This window comes from Triturus cristatus, chromosome 11 (assembly GCF_964204655.1).
Source record: "Triturus cristatus chromosome 11, aTriCri1.1, whole genome shotgun sequence".
NCBI lineage: Eukaryota > Metazoa > Chordata > Amphibia > Caudata > Salamandridae > Triturus > Triturus cristatus.
The window spans coordinates 936,942,625-936,959,567 of NC_140594.1; the positions used below are offsets into that span (position 1 = coordinate 936,942,625).

The 16,943-nt window shown below is 36.7% G+C and overlaps 1 long non-coding RNA gene across 1 annotated transcript; it reads left to right on the forward strand.

Annotated features, from left to right (window-relative positions):
* Nucleotides 1-3,155: 3,155 nt before the first annotated feature.
* Nucleotides 3,156-14,978, forward strand: LOC146785683 (uncharacterized). Its single transcript, XR_014970757.1, has 24 exons — nt 3,156-3,263; nt 3,653-3,776; nt 4,165-4,282; nt 4,671-4,794; nt 5,183-5,302; nt 5,692-5,815; nt 6,205-6,327; nt 6,716-6,834; nt 7,226-7,344; nt 7,733-7,856; nt 8,245-8,363; nt 8,753-8,870; nt 9,259-9,376; nt 9,765-9,886; nt 10,275-10,397; nt 10,786-10,903; nt 11,293-11,415; nt 11,804-11,921; nt 12,310-12,431; nt 12,820-12,942; nt 13,331-13,449; nt 13,839-13,962; nt 14,350-14,471; nt 14,861-14,978. It is a non-coding gene; the product is annotated as an uncharacterized LOC146785683 (long non-coding RNA).
* The last annotated feature ends 1,965 nt before the right edge of the window (nt 14,979-16,943 follow it).

Sequence of the window (16,943 nt, forward strand, 5' to 3'; positions counted from 1 at the left end):
TCCATAGTATTGATCTGTTTACCCTTTCTAAAAATCAAGATTTTTTTGTATTGCTTATAGAAAATGTGCTAACAGTGGACTTTTCCATCTACAGATTATACTGAATGACCAGAGGAGGCAGTGTTTCACAACCGAGTTTCTCTGAATTGCCGAGACTGAAGAACAAAAAAGGAAGTCTTCCGGCATACGCCATCATTTTACCAATATGCAAGGCAAGTAAAACTCACAATAATTCCTTTATGCATTAAAAAGACGCTCACAGCATCAGCATGTCCACACTACCTTACAGTGGGAGACTGTGCCTGAACATAATTTCTATCAAGATGAAAGTAATATGGATCACATTGTGTTGGTCATGATAGTTCATAAAAGCCTGGCTGCCTCCAACGCTACTAAAGCCTGCTTTATATCCTGGAGATAGCAATGTTGCAGAGAAGTATGTGAGGTTTAAAACTAAAATTGAGATTTGATTTTCTAATGAGCTTTTGATTTTCACAATAAAAGACTCCATAGTATTGATCTGTTTACCCTTTCTAAAAATCAAGATTTTTTTGTATTGCTTATAGAAAATGTGCTAACAGTGGACTTTTCCATCTACAGATTATACTGAATGACCAGAGGTGGCAGTGTTTCACAACCGAGTTTCTCTGAATTGCCGAGACTGAAGAACAAAAAAGGAAGTCTTCCGGCATACGCCATCATTTTACCAATATGCAAGGCAAGTAAAACTCACAATAATTCCTTTATGCATTAAAAAGACGCTCACAGCATCAGCATGTCCTCACTACCTTATAGTGGGAGACTGTGCCTGAACATAATTTCTGTCAAGATGAGAGTAATATGGATCACATTGTGTTGGTCATGATAGTTCATAAAAGTCTGGCTGCCTCCAACGCTACTAAAGCCTGCTTTATATCCTGGAACTAGCAATGTTGCAGAGAAGTATGTGAGGTTTAAAACTAAAATTGAGATTTGATTTTCTAATGAGCTGTTGATTTTCACAATAAAAGACTCCATAGTATTGATCTGTTTACCCTTTCTAAAAATCAAGATTTTTTTGTATTGCTTATAGAAAATGTGCTAACAGTGGACTTTTCCATCTACAGATTATACTGAATGACCAGAGGTGGCAGTGTTTCACAACCGAGTTTCTCTGAATTGCCGAGACTGAAGAACAAAAAAAAAAAAGGAAGTCTTCCGGCATACGGCATCATTTTACCAATATACAAGGCAAGTTTAACTCACAATAATTCCTTTATGCATTAAAAAGACGCTCACAGCATCAGCATGTCCTCACTACCTTATAGTGGGAGACTGTGCCTGAACATAATTTCTGTCAAGATGAGAGTAATATGGATCACATTGTGTTGGTCATGATAGTTCATAAAAGCCTGGCTGCCTCCAACGCTACTAAACCCTGCTTTATATCCTGGAACTAGCAATGTTGCAGAGAAGTATGTGAGGTTAAAAACTAAAATTGAGATTTGATTTTCTAATGAGCTTTTGATTTTCACAATAAAAGACTCCATAGTATTGATCTGTTTACCCTTTCTAAAAATCAAGATTTTTTTGTATTGCTTATAGAAAATGTGCTAACAGTGGACTTTTCCATCTACAGATTATACTGAATGACCAGAGGTGGCAGTGTTTCACAACCGAGTTTCTCTGAATTGCCGAGACTGAAGAAAAAAAAAAGGACGTCTTCCGGCATACGGGATCATTTTACCAATTTATAAGGCAAGTAAAACTCACAATAATTCCTTTATGCATTAAAAAGACGCTCACAGCATCAGCATGTCCACACTACCTTATAGTGGGAGACTGTGCCTGAACGTAATTTCTGTGAAGATGAGAGTAATATGGATCACATTGTGTTGGTCATGATAGTTCATAAAAGCCTGGCTGCCTCCAACGCTACTAAACCCTGCTTTATATCCTGGAACTAGCAATGTTGCAGAGAAGTATGTGAGGTTAAAAACTAAAATTGAGATTTGATTTTCTAATGAGCTTTTGATTTTCACAATAAAAGACTCCATAGTATTGATCTGTTTACCCTTTCTAAAAATCAAGATTTTTTTTGTATTGCTTATAGAAAATGTGCTAACAGTGGACTTTTCCATCTACAGATTATACTGAATGACCAGAGGTGGCAGTGTTTCACAACCGAGTTTCTCTGAATTGCCGAGACTGAAGAACAAAAAAAAAAAAGGAAGTCTTCCGGCATACGGCATCATTTTACCAATATACAAGGCAAGTTTAACTCACAATAATTCCTTTATGCATTAAAAAGACGCTCACAGCATCAGCATGTCCTCACTAACTTATAGTGGGAGACTGTGCCTGAACATAATTTCTGTCAAGATGAGAGTAATATGGATCACATTGTGTTGGTCATGATAGTTCATAAAAGCCTGGCTGCCTCCATCGCTACTAAACCCTGCTTTATATCCTGGAACTAGCAATGTTGCAGAGAAGTATGTGAGGTTAAAAACTAAAATTGAGATTTGATTTTCTAATGAGCTTTTGATTTTCACAATAAAAGACTCCATAGTATTGATCTGTTTACCCTTTCTAAAAATCAAGATTTTTTTGTATTGCTTATAGAAAATGTGCTAACAGTGGACTTTTCCATCTACAGATTATACTGAATGACCAGAGGTGGCAGTGTTTCACAACCGAGTTTCTCTGAATTGCCGAGACTGAAGAACAAAAAAGGAAGTCTTCCGGCATACGGCATCATTTTACCAATATACAAGGCAAGTTTAACTCACAATAATTCCTTTATGCATTAAAAAGACGCTCACAGCATCAGCATGTCCTCACTACCTTATAGTGGGAGACTGTGCCTGAACATAATTTCTGTCAAGATGAGAGTAATATGGATCACATTGTGTTGGTCATGATAGTTCATAAAAGCCTGGCTGCCTCCAACGCTACTAAACCCTGCTTTATATCCTGGAACTAGCAATGTTGCAGAGAAGTATGTGAGGTTAAAAACTAAAATTGAGATTTGATTTTCTAATGAGCTTTTGATTTTCACAATAAAAGACTCCATAGTATTGATCTGTTTACCCTTTCTAAAAATCAAGATTTTTTTGTATTGCTTATAGAAAATGTGTTAACAGTGGACTTTTCCATCTACAGATTATACTGAATGACCAGAGGTGGCAGTGTTTCACAACCTAGTTTCTCTGAATTGCCGAGACTGAAGAAAAAAAAAAGGAAGTCTTCCGGCATACGGGATCATTTTACCAATTTATAAGGCAAGTAAAACTCACAATAATTCCTTTATGCATTAAAAAGACGCTCACAGCATCAGCATGTCCTCACTACCTTACAGTGGGAGACTGTGCCTGAACATAATTTCTATCAAGATGAAAGTAATATGGATCACATTGTGTTGGTCATGATAGTTCATAAAAGCCTGGCTGCCTCCAACGCTACTAAAGCCTGCTTTATATCCTGGAGATAGCAATGTTGCAGAGAAGTATGTGAGGTTTAAAACTAAAATTGAGATTTGATTTTCTAATGAGCTGTTGATTTTCACAATAAAAGACTCCATAGTATTGATCTGTTTACGCTTTCTAAAAATCAAGATTTTTTTTGTATTGCTTATAGAAAATGTGCTAACAGTGGACTTTTCCATCTACAGATTATACTGAATGACCAGAGGTGGCAGTGTTTCACAACCGAGTTTCTCTGAATTGCCGAGACTGAAGAACAAAAAAAAAAAAGGAAGTCTTCCGGCATACGCCATCATTTTACCAATATACAAGGCAAGTTTAACTCACAATAATTCCTTTATGCATTAAAAAGACGCTCACAGCATCAGCATGTCCTCACTACCTTATAGTGGGAGACTGTGCCTGAACATAATTTCTGTCAAGATGAGAGTAATATGGATCACATTGTGTTGGTCATGATAGTTCATAAAAGCCTGGCTGCCTCCATCGCTACTAAACCCTGCTTTATATCCTGGAACTAGCAATGTTGCAGAGAAGTATGTGAGGTTAAAAACTAAAATTGAGATTTGATTTTCTAATGAGCTTTTGATTTTCACAATAAAAGACTCCATAGTATTGATCTGTTTACCCTTTCTAAAAATCAAGATTTTTTTGTATTGCTTATAGAAAATGTGCTAACAGTGGACTTTTCCATCTACAGATTATACTGAATGACCAGAGGTGGCAGTGTTTCACAACCGAGTTTCTCTGAATTGCCGAGACTGAAGAACAAAAAAGGAAGTCTTCCGGCATACGCCATCATTTTACCAATATGCAAGGCAAGTAAAACTCACAATAATTCCTTTATGCATTAAAAAGACGCTCACAGCATCAGCATGTCCTCACTACCTTATAGTGGGAGACTGTGCCTGAACATAATTTCTGTCAAGATGAGAGTAATATGGATCACATTGTGTTGGTCATGATAGTTCATAAAAGTCTGGCTGCCTCCAACGCTACTAAAGCCTGCTTTATATCCTGGAACTAGCAATGTTGCAGAGAAGTATGTGAGGTTTAAAACTAAAATTGAGATTTGATTTTCTAATGAGCTGTTGATTTTCACAATAAAAGACTCCATAGTATTGATCTGTTTACCCTTTCTAAAAATCAAGATTTTTTTGTATTGCTTATAGAAAATGTGCTAACAGTGGACTTTTCCATCTACAGATTATACTGAATGACCAGAGGTGGCAGTGTTTCACAACCGAGTTTCTCTGAATTGCCGAGACTGAAGAACAAAAAAAAAAAAGGAAGTCTTCCGGCATACGGCATCATTTTACCAATATACAAGGCAAGTTTAACTCACAATAATTCCTTTATGCATTAAAAAGACGCTCACAGCATCAGCATGTCCTCACTACCTTATAGTGGGAGACTGTGCCTGAACATAATTTCTGTCAAGATGAGAGTAATATGGATCACATTGTGTTGGTCATGATAGTTCATAAAAGCCTGGCTGCCTCCAACGCTACTAAACCCTGCTTTATATCCTGGAACTAGCAATGTTGCAGAGAAGTATGTGAGGTTAAAAACTAAAATTGAGATTTGATTTTCTAATGAGCTTTTGATTTTCACAATAAAAGACTCCATAGTATTGATCTGTTTACCCTTTCTAAAAATCAAGATTTTTTTGTATTGCTTATAGAAAATGTGCTAACAGTGGACTTTTCCATCTACAGATTATACTGAATGACCAGAGGTGGCAGTGTTTCACAACCTAGTTTCTCTGAATTGCCGAGACTGAAGAAAAAAAAAAAGGAAGTCTTCCGGCATACGGGATCATTTTACCAATTTATAAGGCAAGTAAAACTCACAATAATTCCTTTATGCATTAAAAAGACGCTCACAGCATCAGCATGTCCTCACTACCTTACAGTGGGAGACTGTGCCTGAACATAATTTCTATCAAGATGAAAGTAATATGGATCACATTGTGTTGGTCATGATAGTTCATAAAAGTCTGGCTGCCTCCAACGCTACTAAAGCCTGCTTTATATCCTGGAGATAGCAATGTTGCAGAGAAGTATGTGAGGTTTAAAACTAAAATTGAGATTTGATTTTCTAATGAGCTGTTGATTTTCACAATAAAAGACTCCATAGTATTGATCTGTTTACGCTTTCTAAAAATCAAGATTTTTTTTGTATTGCTTATAGAAAATGTGCTAACAGTGGACTTTTCCGTCTACAGATTATACTGAATGACCAGAGGTGGCAGTGTTTCACAACCAAGTTTCTCTGAATTGCCGAGACTGAAGAACAAAAAAAAAAAAGGAAGTCTTCCGGCATACGGCATCATTTTACCAATATGCAAGGCAAGTAAAACTCACAATAATTCCTTTATGCATTAAAAAGACGCTCACAGCATCAGCATGTCCTCACTACCTTATAGTGGGAGACTGTGCCTGAACATAATTTCTGTCAAGATGAGAGTAATATGGATCACATTGTGTTGGTCATGATAGTTCATAAAAATCTGGCTGCCTCCAACGCTACTAAAGCCTGCTTTATATCCTGGAACTAGCAATGTTGCAGAGAAGTATGTGAGGTTAAAAACTAAAATTGAGATTTGATTTTCTAATGAGCTGTTGATTTTCACAATAAAAGACTCCATAGTATTGATCTGTTTACGCTTTCTAAAAATCAAGATTTTTTTTGTATTGCTTATAGAAAATGTGCTAACAGTGGACTTTTCCATCTGCAGATTATACTGAATGACCAGAGGTGGCAGTGTTTCACAACCGAGTTTCTCTGAATTGCCGAGACTGAAGAACAAAAAAAAAAAGGAAGTCTTCCGGCATACGGCATCATTTTGCCAATATGCAAGGCAAGTTTAACTCACAATAATTCCTTTATGCATTAAAAAGACGCTCACAGCATCAGCATGTCCTCACTACCTTATAGTGGGAGACTGTGCCTGAACATAATTTCTGTCAAGATGAGAGTAATATGGATCACATTGTGTTGGTCATGATAGTTCATAAAAGCCTGGCTGCCTCCAACGCTACTAAAGCCTGCTTTATATCCTGGAACTAGCAATGTTGCAGAGAAGTATGTGAGGTTAAAAACTAAAATTGAGATTTGATTTTCTAATGAGCTTTTGATTTTCACAATAAAAGACTCCATAGTATTGATCTGTTTACCCTTTCTAAAAATCAAGATTTTTTTGTATTGCTTATAGAAAATGTGCTAACAGTGGACTTTTCCATCTACAGATTATACTGAATGACCAGAGGTGGCAGTGTTTCACAACCTAGTTTCTCTGAATTGCCGAGACTGAAGAAAAAAAAAAGGAAGTCTTCCGGCATACAGGATCATTTTACCAATTTATAAGGCAAGTAAAACTCACAATAATTCCTTTATGCATTAAAAAGACGCTCACAGCATCAGCATGTCCTCACTACCTTACAGTGGGAGACTGTGCCTGAACATAATTTCTATCAAGATGAAAGTAATATGGATCACATTGTGTTGGTCATGATAGTTCATAAAAGCCTGGCTGCCTCCAACGCTACTAAAGCCTGCTTTATATCCTGGAGCTAGCAATGTTGCAGAGAAGTATGTGAGGTTTAAAACTAAAATTGAGATTTGATTTTCTAATGAGCTGTTGATTTTCACAATAAAAGACTCCATAGTATTGATCTGTTTACGCTTTCTAAAAATCAGGATTTTTTTTTTGTATTGCTTATAGAAAATGTGCTAACAGTGGACTTTTCCATCTACAGATTATACTGAATGACCAGAGGTGGCAGTGTTTCACAACCGAGTTTCTCTGAATTGCCGAGACTGAAGAAAAAAAAAAGGACGTCTTCCGGCATACGGGATCATTTTACCAATTTATAAGGCAAGTAAAACTCACAATAATTCCTTTATGCATTAAAAAGACGCTCACAGCATCAGCATGTCCACACTACCTTATAGTGGGAGACTGTGCCTGAACATAATTTCTGTCAAGATGAGAGTAATATGGATCACATTGTGTTGGTCATGATAGTTCATAAAAGCCTGGCTGCCTCCAACGCTACTAAACCCTGCTTTATATCCTGGAACTAGCAATGTTGCAGAGAAGTATGTGAGGTTAAAAACTAAAATTGAGATTTGATTTTCTAATGAGCTTTTGATTTTCACAATAAAAGACTCCATAGTATTGATCTGTTTACCCTTTCTAAAAATCAAGATTTTTTTGTATTGCTTATAGAAAATGTGCTAACAGTGGACTTTTCCATCTACAGATTATACTGAATGACCAGAGGTGGCAGTGTTTCACAACCGAGTTTCTCTGAATTGCCGAGACTGAAGAACAAAAAAAAAAAAGGAAGTCTTCCGGCATACGGCATCATTTTACCAATATACAAGGCAAGTTTAACTCACAATAATTCCTTTATGCATTAAAAAGACGCTCACAGCATCAGCATGTCCTCACTACCTTATAGTGGGAGACTGTGCCTGAACATAATTTCTGTCAAGATGAGAGTAATATGGATCACATTGTGTTGGTCATGATAGTTCATAAAAGCCTGGCTGCCTCCAACGCTACTAAACCCTGCTTTATATCCTGGAACTAGCAATGTTGCAGAGAAGTATGTGAGGTTAAAAACTAAAATTGAGATTTGATTTTCTAATGAGCTTTTGATTTTCACAATAAAAGACTCCATAGTATTGATCTGTTTACCCTTTCTAAAAATCAAGATTTTTTTGTATTGCTTATAGAAAATGTGCTAACAGTGGACTTTTCCATCTACAGATTATACTGAATGACCAGAGGTGGCAGTGTTTCACAACCTAGTTTCTCTGAATTGCCGAGACTGAAGAAAAAAAAAAGGAAGTCTTCCGGCATACGGGATCATTTTACCAATTTATAAGGCAAGTAAAACTCACAATAATTCCTTTATGCATTAAAAAGACGCTCACAGCATCAGCATGTCCTCACTACCTTACAGTGGGAGACTGTGCCTGAACATAATTTCTATCAAGATGAAAGTAATATGGATCACATTGTGTTGGTCATGATAGTTCATAAAAGCCTGGCTGCCTCCAACGCTACTAAAGCCTGCTTTATATCCTGGAGATAGCAATGTTGCAGAGAAGTATGTGAGGTTTAAAACTAAAATTGAGATTTGATTTTCTAATGAGCTGTTGATTTTCACAATAAAAGACTCCATAGTATTGATCTGTTTACGCTTTCTAAAAATCAAGATTTTTTTTGTATTGCTTATAGAAAATGTGCTAACAGTGGACTTTTCCATCTACAGATTATACTGAATGACCAGAGGTGGCAGTGTTTCACAACCGAGTTTCTCTGAATTGCCGAGACTGAAGAACAAAAAAGGAAGTCTTCCGGCATACGCCATCATTTTACCAATATGCAAGGCAAGTAAAACTCACAATAATTCCTTTATGCATTAAAAAGACGCTCACAGCATCAGCATGTCCTCACTACCTTATAGTGGGAGACTGTGCCTGAACATAATTTCTGTCAAGATGAGAGTAATATGGATCACATTGTGTTGGTCATGATAGTTCATAAAAGCCTGGCTGCCTCCAACGCTACTAAAGCCTGCTTTATATCCTGGAACTAGCAATGTTGCAGAGAAGTATGTGAGGTTAAAAACTAAAATTGAGATTTGATTTTCTAATGAGCTGTTGATTTTCACAATAAAAGACTCCATAGTATTGATCTGTTTACCCTTTCTAAAAATCAAGATTTTTTTGTATTGCTTATAGAAAATGTGCTAACAGTGGACTTTCCCATCTACAGATTATACTGAATGACCAGAGGTGGCAGTGTTTCACAACCGAGTTTCTCTGAATTGCCGAGACTGAAGAACAAAAAAGGAAGTCTTCCGGCATACGCCATCATTTTACCAATATGCAAGGCAAGTAAAACTCACAATAATTCCTTTATGCATTAAAAAGACGCTCACAGCATCAGCATGTCCTCACTACCTTATAGTGGGAGACTGTGCCTGAACATAATTTCTGTCAAGATGAGAGTAATATGGATCACATTGTGTTGGTCATGATAGTTCATAAAAGCCTGGCTGCCTCCAACGCTACTAAAGCCTGCTTTATATCCTGGAACTAGCAATGTTGCAGAGAAGTATGTGAGGTTAAAAACTAAAATTGAGATTTGATTTTCTAATGAGCTGTTGATTTTCACAATAAAAGACTCCATAGTATTGATCTGTTTACCCTTTCTAAAAATCAAGATTTTTTTGTATTGCTTATAGAAAATGTGCTAACAGTGGACTTTTCCATCTACAGATTATACTGAATGACCAGAGGTGGCAGTGTTTCACAACCGAGTTTCTCTGAATTGCCGAGACTGAAGAACAAAAAAAAAAGGAAGTCTTCCGGCATACGCCATCATTTTACCAATATACAAGGCAAGTTTAACTCACAATAATTCCTTTATGCATTAAAAAGACGCTCACAGCATCAGCATGTCCTCACTACCTTATAGTGGGAGACTGTGCCTGAACATAATTTCTGTCAAGATGAGAGTAATATGGATCACATTGTGTTGGTCATGATAGTTCATAAAAGCCTGGCTGCCTCCATCGCTACTAAACCCTGCTTTATATCCTGGAACTAGCAATGTTGCAGAGAAGTATGTGAGGTTAAAAACTAAAATTGAGATTTGATTTTCTAATGAGCTTTTGATTTTCACAATAAAAGACTCCATAGTATTGATCTGTTTACCCTTTCTAAAAATCAAGATTTTTTTGTATTGCTTATAGAAAATGTGCTAACAGTGGACTTTTCCATCTACAGATTATACTGAATGACCAGAGGTGGCAGTGTTTCACAACCGAGTTTCTCTGAATTGCCGAGACTGAAGAACAAAAAAAAAAAGGAAGTCTTCCGGCATACGCCATCATTTTACCAATATACAAGGCAAGTTTAACTCACAATAATTCCTTTATGCATTAAAAAGACGCTCACAGCATCAGCATGTCCTCACTACCTTATAGTGGGAGACTGTGCCTGAACATAATTTCTGTCAAGATGAAAGTAATATGGATCACATTGTGTTGGTCATGATAGTTCATAAAAGCCTGGCTGCCTCCAACGCTACTAAAGCCTGCTTTATATCCTGGAGCTAGCAATGTTGCAGAGAAGTATGTGAGGTTTAAAACTAAAATTGACATTTGATTTTCTAATGAGCTGTTGATTTTCACAATAAAAGACTCCATAGTATTGATCTGTTTACCCTTTCTAAAAATCAAGATTTTTTTGTATTGCTTATAGAAAATGTGCTAACAGTGGACTTTTCCATCTACAGATTATACTGAATGACCAGAGGTGGCAGTGTTTCACAACCGAGTTTCTCTGAATTGCCGAGACTGAAGAACAAAAAAGGAAGTCTTCCGGCATACGGCATCATTTTACCAATATGCAAGGCAAGTAAAACTCACAATAATTCCTTTATGCATTAAAAACACGCTCACAGCATCAGCATGTCCTCACTACCTTATAGTGGGAGACTGTGCCTGAACATAATTTCTGTCAAGATGAGAGTAATATGGATCACATTGTGTTGGTCATGATAGTTCATAAAAATCTGGCTGCCTCCAACGCTACTAAAGCCTGCTTTATATCCTGGAACTAGCAATGTTGCAGAGAAGTATGTGAGGTTAAAAACTAAAATTGAGATTTGATTTTCTAATTAGCTGTTGATTTTCACAATAAAAGGCTCCATAGTATTGATCTGTTTACGCTTTCTAAAAATCAAGATTTTTTTTGTATTGCTTATAGAAAATGTGCTAACAGTGGACTTTTCCATCTACAGATTATACTGAATGACCAGAGGTGGCAGTGTTTCACAACCTAGTTTCTCTGAATTGCCGAGACTGAAGAACAAAAAAAAAAAGGAAGTCTTCCGGCATACGGCATCATTTTACCAATATGCAAGGCAAGTTTAACTCACAATAATTCCTTTATGCATTAAAAAGACGCTCACAGCATCAGCATGTCCTCACTACCTTATAGTGGGAGACTGTGCCTGAACATAATTTCTGTCAAGATGAGAGTAATATGGATCACATTGTGTTGGTCATGATAGTTCATAAAAGCCTGGCTGCCTCCAACGCTACTAAAGCCTGCTTTATATCCTGGAACTAGCAATGTTGCAGAGAAGTATGTGAGGTTAAAAACTAAAATTGAGATTTGATTTTCTAATGAGCTTTTGATTTTCACAATAAAAGACTCCATAGTATTGATCTGTTTACCCTTTCTAAAAATCAAGATTTTTTTGTATTGCTTATAGAAAATGTGCTAACAGTGGACTTTTCCATCTACAGATTATACTGAATGACCAGAGGTGGCAGTGTTTCACAACCGAGTTTCTCTGAATTGCCGAGACTGAAGAACAAAAAAGGAAGTCTTCCGGCATACGCCATCATTTTACCAATATGCAAGGCAAGTAAAACTCACAATAATTCCTTTATGCATTAAAAAGACGCTCACAGCATCAGCATGTCCTCACTACCTTATAGTGGGAGACTGTGCCTGAACATAATTTCTGTCAAGATGAGAGTAATATGGATCACATTGTGTTGGTCATGATAGTTCATAAAAGCCTGGCTGCCTCCAACGCTACTAAAGCCTGCTTTATATCCTGGAACTAGCAATGTTGCAGAGAAGTATGTGAGGTTAAAAACTAAAATTGAGATTTGATTTTCTAATGAGCTGTTGATTTTCACAATAAAAGACTCCATAGTATTGATCTGTTTACCCTTTCTAAAAATCAAGATTTTTTTGTATTGCTTATAGAAAATGTGCTAACAGTGGACTTTTCCATCTACAGATTATACTGAATGACCAGAGGTGGCAGTGTTTCACAACCGAGTTTCTCTGAATTGCCGAGACTGAAGAAAAAAAAAAAAAGGAAGTCTTCCGGCATACGCCATCATTTTACCAATATACAAGGCAAGTTTAACTCACAATAATTCCTTTATGCATTAAAAAGACGCTCACAGCATCAGCATGTCCTCACTACCTTATAGTGGGAGACTGTGCCTGAACATAATTTCTGTCAAGATGAGAGTAATATGGATCACATTGTGTTGGTCATGATAGTTCATAAAAGCCTGGCTGCCTCCATCGCTACTAAACCCTGCTTTATATCCTGGAACTAGCAATGTTGCAGAGAAGTATGTGAGGTTAAAAACTAAAATTGAGATTTGATTTTCTAATGAGCTTTTGATTTTCACAATAAAAGACTCCATAGTATTGATCTGTTTACCCTTTCTAAAAATCAAGATTTTTTTGTATTGCTTATAGAAAATGTGCTAACAGTGGACTTTTCCATCTACAGATTATACTGAATGACCAGAGGTGGCAGTGTTTCACAACCGAGTTTCTCTGAATTGCCGAGACTGAAGAACAAAAAAAAAAAGGAAGTCTTCCGGCATACGCCATCATTTTACCAATATACAAGGCAAGTTTAACTCACAATAATTCCTTTATGCATTAAAAAGACGCTCACAGCATCAGCATGTCCTCACTACCTTATAGTGGGAGACTGTGCCTGAACATAATTTCTGTCAAGATGAAAGTAATATGGATCACATTGTGTTGGTCATGATAGTTCATAAAAGCCTGGCTGCCTCCAACGCTACTAAAGCCTGCTTTATATCCTGGAGCTAGCAATGTTGCAGAGAAGTATGTGAGGTTTAAAACTAAAATTGACATTTGATTTTCTAATGAGCTGTTGATTTTCACAATAAAAGACTCCATAGTATTGATCTGTTTACCCTTTCTAAAAATCAAGATTTTTTTGTATTGCTTATAGAAAATGTGCTAACAGTGGACTTTTCCATCTGCAGATTATACTGAATGACCAGAGGTGGCAGTGTTTCACAACCTAGTTTCTCTGAATTGCCGAGACTGAAGAAAAAAAAAAGGAAGTCTTCCGGCATACGGGATCATTTTACCAATTTATAAGGCAAGTAAAACTCACAATAATTCCTTTATGCATTAAAAAGACGCTCACAGCATCAGCATGTCCTCACTACCTTATAGTGGGAGACTGTGCCTGAACATAATTTCTGTCAAGATGAGAGTAATATGGATCACATTGTGTTGGTCATGATAGTTCATAAAAGCCTGGCTGCCTCCAACGCTACTAAAGCCTGCTTTATATCCTGGAACTAGCAATGTTGCAGAGAAGTATGTGAGGTTAAAAACTAAAATTGAGATTTGATTTTCTAATGAGCTGTTGATTTTCACAATAAAAGACTCCATAGTATTGATCTGTTTACGCTTTCTAAAAATCAAGATTTTTTTTGTATTGCTTATAGAAAATGTGCTAACAGTGGACTTTTCCATCTACAGATTATACTGAATGACCAGAGGTGGCAGTGTTTCACAACCGAGTTTCTCTGAATTGCCGAGACTGAAGAACAAAAAAAAAAAAGGAAGTCTTCCGGCATACGCCATCATTTTACCAATATACAAGGCAAGTTTAACTCACAATAATTCCTTTATGCATTAAAAAGACGCTCACAGCATCAGCATGTCCTCACTACCTTATAGTGGGAGACTGTGCCTGAACATAATTTTGTCAAGATGAGAGTAATATGGATCACATTGTGTTGGTCATGATAGTTCATAAAAGCCTGGCTGCCTCCATCGCTACTAAACCCTGCTTTATATCCTGGAACTAGCAATGTTGCAGAGAAGTATGTGAGGTTAAAAACTAAAATTGAGATTTGATTTTCTAATGAGCTTTTGATTTTCACAATAAAAGACTCCATAGTATTGATCTGTTTACCCTTTCTAAAAATCAAGATTTTTTTGTATTGCTTATAGAAAATGTGCTAACAGTGGACTTTTCCATCTACAGATTATACTGAATGACCAGAGGTGGCAGTGTTTCACAACCGAGTTTCTCTGAATTGCCGAGACTGAAGAACAAAAAAAAAAGGAAGTCTTCCGGCATACGGCATCATTTTACCAATTTATAAGGCAAGTAAAACTCACAATAATTCCTTTATGCATTAAAAAGACGCTCACAGCATCAGCATGTCCTCACTACCTTACAGTGGGAGACTGTGCCTGAACATAATTTCTATCAAGATGAAAGTAATATGGATCACATTGTGTTGGTCATGATAGTTCATAAAAGCCTGGCTGCCTCCAACGCTACTAAAGCCTGCTTTATATCCTGGAACTAGCAATGTTGCAGAGAAGTATGTGAGGTTAAAAACTAAAATTGAGATTTGATTTTCTAATGAGCTGTTGATTTTCACAATAAAAGACTCCATAGTATTGATCTGTTTACGCTTTCTAAAAATCAAGATTTTTTTTGTATTGCTTATAGAAAATGTGCTAACAGTGGACTTTTCCATCTACAGATTATACTGAATGACCAGAGGTGGCAGTGTTTCACAACCGAGTTTCTCTGAATTGCCGAGACTGAAGAACAAAAAAGGAAGTCTTACGGCATACGCCATCATTTTACCAATATGCAAGGCAAGTAAAACTCACAATAATTCCTTTATGCATTAAAAAGACGCTCACAGCATCAGCATGTCCTCACTACCTTATAGTGGGAGACTGTGCCTGAACATAATTTCTGTCAAGATGAGAGTAATATGGATCACATTGTGTTGGTCATGATAGTTCATAAAAGCCTGGCTGCCTCCAACGCTACTAAAGCCTGCTTTATATCCTGGAACTAGCAATGTTGCAGAGAAGTATGTGAGGTTAAAAACTAAAATTGAGATTTGATTTTCTAATGAGCTGTTGATTTTCACAATAAAAGACTCCATAGTATTGATCTGTTTACCCTTTCTAAAAATCAAGATTTTTTTTGTATTGCTTATAGAAAATGTGCTGACAGTGGACTTTTCCATCTACAGATTATACTGAATGACCAGAGGTGGCAGTGTTTCACAACCGAGTTTCTCTGAATTGCCGAGACTGAAGAACAAAAAAAAAAAAGGAAGTCTTCCGGCATACGCCATCATTTTACCAATATACAAGGCAAGTTTAACTCACAATAATTCCTTTATGCATTAAAAAGACGCTCACAGCATCAGCATGTCCTCACTACCTTATAGTGGGAGACTGTGCCTGAACATAATTTCTGTCAAGATGAGAGTAATATGGATCACATTGTGTTGGTCATGATAGTTCATAAAAGCCTGGCTGCCTCCAACGCTACTAAAGCCTGCTTTATATCCTGGAACTAGCAATGTTGCAGAGAAGTATGTGAGGTTAAAAACTAAAATTGAGATTTGATTTTCTAATGAGCTGTTGATTTTCACAATAAAAGACTCCATAGTATTGATCTGTTTACGCTTTCTAAAAATCAAGATTTTTTTTGTATTGCTTATAGAAAATGTGCTAACAGTGGACTTTTCCATCTACAGATTATACTGAATGACCAGAGGTGGCAGTGTTTCACAACCGAGTTTCTCTGAATTGCCGAGACTGAAGAACAAAAAAAAAAGGAAGTCTTCCGGCATACGCCATCATTTTACCAATATACAAGGCAAGTTTAACTCACAATAATTCCTTTATGCATTAAAAAGACGCTCACAGCATCAGCATGTCCTCACTACCTTATAGTGGGAGACTGTGCCTGAACATAATTTCTGTCAAGATGAGAGTAATATGGATCACATTGTGTTGGTCATGATAGTTCATAAAAGCCTGGCTGCCTCCATCGCTACTAAACCCTGCTTTATATCCTGGAACTAGCAATGTTGCAGAGAAGTATGTGAGGTTAAAAACTAAAATTGAGATTTGATTTTCTAATGAGCTTTTGATTTTCACAATAAAAGACTCCATAGTATTGATCTGTTTACCCTTTCTAAAAATCAAGATTTTTTTGTATTGCTTATAGAAAATGTGCTAACAGTGGACTTTTCCATCTGCAGATTATACTGAATGACCAGAGGTGGCAGTGTTTCACAACCTAGTTTCTCTGAATTGCCGAGACTGAAGAAAAAAAAAAGGAAGTCTTCCGGCATACGGGATCATTTTACCAATTTATAAGGCAAGTAAAACTCACAATAATTCCTTTATGCATTAAAAAGACGCTCACAGCATCAGCATGTCCTCACTACCTTATAGTGGGAGACTGTGCCTGAACATAATTTCTGTCAAGATGAGAGTAATATGGATCACATTGTGTTGGTCATGATAGTTCATAAAAGCCTGGCTGCCTCCAACGCTACTAAAGCCTGCTTTATATCCTGGAACTAGCAATGTTGCAGAGAAGTATGTGAGGTTAAAAACTAAAATTGAGATTTGATTTTCTAATGAGCTGTTGATTTTCACAATAAAAGACTCCATAGTATTGATCTGTTTACGCTTTCTAAAAATCAAGATTTTTTTTGTATTGCTTATAGAAAATGTGCTAACAGTGGACTTTTCCATCTACAGATTATACTGAATGACCAGAGGTGGCAGTGTTTCACAACCGAGTTT